We start from the raw sequence: 5,948 nt of genomic DNA on the forward strand, positions 1-5,948 counted from the left end.
AGCGCAGGCCCCGGCGTCGCTGCTGACTCACTCCCCAAACGCACGTGACGTCACCCGCGCCCATGGCAACCAGGCCCGTGACGTCACCTGGCTGGTGAATTCGACTCCCTATTGGACAGTGCTGCCTGGCGTCATTTATTTCTTCTTCCCTGGTTACCTCTTATTCCTCACCTCGTCTCCTGTAGGCGTGCACTTGTCATTTAAGGGACATTATATTATGTAAAGCAGCGGTGAACTGGGGATGCGAGATTGGTCTGGGGGGGGGGGGGGGGGGCGCAGCGGTTGCAGAAGTCCCGTGCTCTTCCACCAAGGCATTTAAATTAAATGTCGGGGGTACTGGACGGCGTCAAATGACGCCTCGGGGTCACATGATGTCACAGTTGCCACGGTAACATGATGTCCAATGACGCAGCGGGTCACGTGACGTGTTGTCACACGACCCTGTGGCGTCAAATGATGCAGCGCGAGTTAAGGAAGGGGGGGGGGGGGGGCGACCGGCAGAGCAGGCAGGGGAGGCACAGCATAAAAAGTTTGCGCGCCCCTGATGTAATGGACTGAATACAATTTTATTTTGGCTTCAGATGCATAAAAGGGGATGATTCTTTTTTAATTCAGATGCCCAAAAGTGCTTCCGACATCATAACACACTGAACAGAAGTAACGTGTCAGGGGGCGCCGCCATGACGTCAAGGAGCTGGTTCGCCCTCATTGGGCGAACCGCTCAAGTGACGCGCTAGTGAGCGACATAAACAAATGTACTTGTCTCTTCATGCAGCTGAGCGCCGTGCACTCACGGGCACACACTGGTGCGCGCTCATGCTGGCCACACATGTTTTTTCGCATATGTATGGCCAATCTTTTCACCAGCAGCATGCTCTTTACACGGAGAAATGCGGTGAATATATATTTGTTTTACACACACATTGAAGCAATGTGTTTCATCACGGCGCACGCCCGCTTAGCATCACCCTGGCCGCAGCCTTACTCCTTTTTGGCAGCCGTTTCATAAACTCCAATGAAATCCCACTGTCCGTTTCAAATGTTAAATCTCACTGGTTAAAAAGCTGGAGGTCGGCGCACTCACACGTGTTGTCAGTGTAGTTGGAACGTGTAAATAGTCTGCACTTGCATGGACTAAATTTATTGCAGGAATAATGTTTCGGTCCTGGACGAAAAGGTCCACACTCAGGAGCGAAATGTTGTCCGTCCAATACATATCGATTGGTGAGACGTCCATGTGAGCGCTGATCCTCTATCTATGTTGACCTTGGAGTTTAACATCTCTGCAGGCAGGGTTTAAAATTAAAAAAAAAATTTTTAAATTCTTCTTTCTTGTTATGTATCCATACTAGATGGTCTCGAATGTGGAAATACAGTGGCTCTACATCGTAAATTCCACCAGTTGGGAAGAGATTCGAAAGTCAATGTATCAAGGTAAACTTGGTTCAATGCCGGGGCAAAAGGCGTCACTACATGTATCAAAGAAAGAAGTATCATTTGAAACTGATGTGGGTTTTTTTCTTTGATAGTGCATTTTTTTGCCCCAGAACTTTACCTAATTTTCCTTGATACATAGACCTTAGATTTTCTATTTATATTGGAAAATTGCTCTTTTGCAAGATGGTCACCGGCAGCTTTCTGCTGGCTAGCCATAAGCTACCCAACTGGTAGCCTTTGATTCGTTGAATGGCTTGCCAACAACTTCATTATGGCGTCTATTTTCTCCGATCTCTGGACTGAAAAAGATCAAGGGTTAACAGCAGTCCCTCAACAGAGCTCTGTACAAATAATAAAATTAAAAAATAAATGAAAGCTGAAGTTTTAAGTAACAAAGTCAACACACTAAAAACACAAAAAATAGTGCTTAGGCGCTACAATCCCTTTGAAAATGGGGATATGACAAAAATAATAATATAACAGTATAAGAAAATGCAATGTTAGCAGGGCAGCCAGGAACACACACACCACTCCTGTGCTGATACACATCACACAACACTCGAGTCACACACACAACACGCCCTCACCCACACAACACTCACTCACACAACCCTCCTGTGCTCATACACCACACACAACAACACGTCAACACACCCCTACCACCACAACAATTTCTGTACACATTATTACACTACATTAACACATAATTATTCACGGTTCACATCACGGGCAACGCCGGGTCTCTCAGCTAGTGCTTTATTAAGGATGAGAGCAGCAAGAGATGATTTGTTGAGCTTGTGGCCAAAGTGCCCAAAAAGAAAATAGTGACCATCATCCTTGGAGGGCATACTCTTATTAAACATTGTGGCCAAGGTTTCCAAACACTGCTTTCAAGTTAAATAAATGTACTTCCTGTGTTATACAGAAATGGATACGGCTTAGCTGTTAAGCCTTGAGGAGATTCTATCTTTTATAAACAAGAAGTCATGTAATGTAGTTATTTTGTAAGCATGCACTGATATTTAAGGGGGAATATTGTGGTGTCACCACACATGCAAAAAGAGTACAGTACCATCCCATTGCTTGATTAAATAAAATATATATATATTCTTCCTGGCAATGCACAGGTTATTAAGAATTTATATTAGTGTAGGGACCCTTGAAACGTGGTCTGCCGTGAAGTTTGGCTCAAGGGCTTACAACACTTTGGCCAAAATGTTAAACTAAAAGACCATTTTATTTATTAGTTATTTATACATGTATATTTAGGCACTGTACCGTATATAAGTTTTCTGGATGTGCACTGAGCTTTGTCTGTGTTTTATGTTATGTCTCTGGTTTTAAATATATATTGCCATGCTCAGAAGCACTCCTTTGTGAAACTTATATGCTTATATATATGTTGTGGGTATTTTGGGGGTTCAATTTGAGCTTGTAGGTGTTCTGTATGTTAAATAAAATATAATGAAGGATTCATAATTTAATCATCTGAAGGCCATAATGCAGTATTAAAAATCCAATAGAAGCGTGCAATATTTTTTTCTGCAATTTTTTAAAACATGTTATCCTTTATTTGTGAAGCGCCAACATAATCCATAGTGCGGTACGATGGGGTAAAGAGTTATGTATATTAGAAAAACATAAACATTTACATACATGTGAGTTTTCAGTAAGTTTTTAAATATCTGAAAGCTAGGGGAGAGGCTTATGGTACGCGGGCAGCGGGAGCACCGGAGTTCGGGGGGGGGGGGGGGGAAGGAACATGGCAACCAGCCATGGGGACCGGGGGGTGGGGAGGGCTGGAAGGAACAACCCCACTACCACCTCCCACCCTGCGCGGGCAGCCAGCCACAGGGACCGGGGGCAGGAGGGGAGACCGCGCGAGCAGGAGGAGCAGGAGAAGCAGCAGCACACACACCCCCATTACTTAACCGTGCAGGTTTGAAGTCCTGGCGCGTTTCCCTCCTACTATGGAGCTTCGTCAGGGTGTCCCTGGAGGAAGTAGGAGGGATAGTAGGAGGAAACGCGCGTTGGACGCGCGATTATGTCATCAGTCCCCGTTATGGGGCTGTTTTAACATAGTGTTTGTCCAGCAGCTCACTAGCGCAGCCATATATATATAAAAACAGTTTAGCAGCTAGGGAATGGCTTCACTGATACAGTGTTGCTAACTGGATTTATGGGTATATAGCGATCAATCCCTGTTGCTGCTTGTGGCAACGCATTTATTGTGCTAGTGTGTGTAAGTGCTGAGCCTCTGGGCTCACCTTGGCTGGTTGCACCCCGTTCAGCTTCTAGGATTCCAGTAGCAATTATTGACTGGAATATCTACATTTATGAGAGCTATATCTCGGTGCATGTGTTTATACCATTTAATTCATTTTTAATGTTTATTATACCACTCTTCTCGGTAATATATGTTTTAAGTATTTAGTATTAAAAGTTACATTTTACACCACAGTAGTGTGCATATAAGTGAATTTTCTTCTGGGATACAAACATTTTGTATCCCTTATTTTCCTCTATATATATAATTGTCTCAATCCACAGCTGTATGAAGGCTTCCGCAATGATCTTCCAGGTAGTGCGGTTGTAAGCCTCTCTTCTTCACTTTGCTCCAACACATTTTCTGATTTTATCTTCCCATCTTACTTTTGTTCATTGTCTTCTTCTCATGACTGCAAAATTGGGACAAAAGGGGTATAAGGGAGATAGCACCAGATTTCCCAAAGAAGACAATTCTGTACCTTCCAGTGGAAATTTCTCGGGTTGAAAACAAGGATGTTAATATATATATACATATATATATATATATATATATAAATATATATATATATATATATGTTTATATATATATTTAAGATTAATGCGCTTGAGCTCCAGATAAATATAAGTTGGAAAGTGTGTTTCCCACATAATAAAGTCCCAGAGTGGTAGCCAAGGGATGCTGTCTCTGAGATGCTTTTGTTTAGAAATGGACGAATCCACCCAAATCAATTTCGCGGATTTTCGCTGATGTTACCCCCCCAAAATCCGTTTCTCGATGTAAAATCTGCAAATGGATTTGGGCGGTTTCAATCCGCGTGCATTCATCAAACTCCGCCATTGGATACAACCCTTGGACAGATTTGTAGAATCCAATCCGCGGATTCAGCGATCCGTTGGCAGAATCCTCCGACGGATTGCTGAATCAGCAGATTGGATTCTATAAATCCAGCCACGGGTTGCGGAATCCGCTGAGTGCATTGGTAATAATAATTAAAAAAATCAACAAAACGCAAATCGCCCTTTTTCACATTGATCTACTGAAATTGGCGGACCAAAGGAACCGGATTCAAATTCGCCCCCCAAAAATGAGCCTATCTCTAATTGTGAAAAAGGTGAGGGGTACAATGGACTTCCAAAGAAAATTCACTTAAATGCACACTACCTATATTTAAAATGTAACCATTAATGTCATATACTTAAAACATATATTAACAAAGAAAATGTGTGATAACTATTAAAAATAAATTAAATAAAGTCCCTCGTGCTACCAAGAAAGCCTCTCATGTGTCGACACTCCAATGTACCATTGAGACTGGAGTATTAGAGGCTACAAGAGGTGCACACAGCCAGGGTGAGCAAACAAGCCCATCACTTCACTAGTTAGCCCGATAAGCTAGTAAATATAGTAGCAGCAGGGATGGTATACCATATAGCTTGGAATAGATGGTACAACCAAGTGTTCAGTCCCAAAATACCCCAGAAATCATTACAGAGCTACTACACTAATTTTTATATATAGGGCTAATCTAGAATGAATGGCTGACAAACACTGTGTTAAAACAGCCCCATAACGGGGGCTGACAACATCATCACGCGTCCAACGCGCGTTTCCCTTCTATTACGGAGCTTCGTCAGGGACAAATTTGGAGTATCTACACATGAGAGGCTTTCTTGGTAGCACGAGTGACTTTATTTAATTTATTTTTAATAGTTATCACACATTTTCTTTGGTAATATATGTTTTAAGTATATGACATTAAAGGTTACATTTTAAATATAGGTAGTGTGCACTTAAGTGAATTTTCTTTGGAGTACAGTCCATTGTACCCCTCACCTTTTTCTGATTCACTTCAGTTCACAGTTGCACCTACTTTCATATATTATTATCAATTAAAATTTATTTGTTTCATTATACAATTAGTATGGTTTAGTCGATCACTCCCCAATCCCTTTCCTTTTTATCTCTAATTGTGTTTTAATTAAAAGTGCCTGACTTCAAGCCTTGGTGATTTGTGCATGTGTGAATTCAGGATACTAAAACCTTGCATTTAGAGAACAATTCTTAATAATTCTACGCCTGCTGCTCCTTATTCTGCACATGACATATCACACAGATAGCAGATGAGCTTTATATACCCAGTATACAGGGAACATAAAGATCATCTGCTATCTGTGTGATATGTCATGTGCAGAATAAGGAGCAGCTCGTATCCAATGTTGGCATTTTAAGGAACTTGATGCCC

Source organism: Ascaphus truei, chromosome 17 (assembly GCF_040206685.1).
Source record: "Ascaphus truei isolate aAscTru1 chromosome 17, aAscTru1.hap1, whole genome shotgun sequence".
Taxonomy (NCBI): Eukaryota; Metazoa; Chordata; class Amphibia; order Anura; family Ascaphidae; genus Ascaphus; species Ascaphus truei.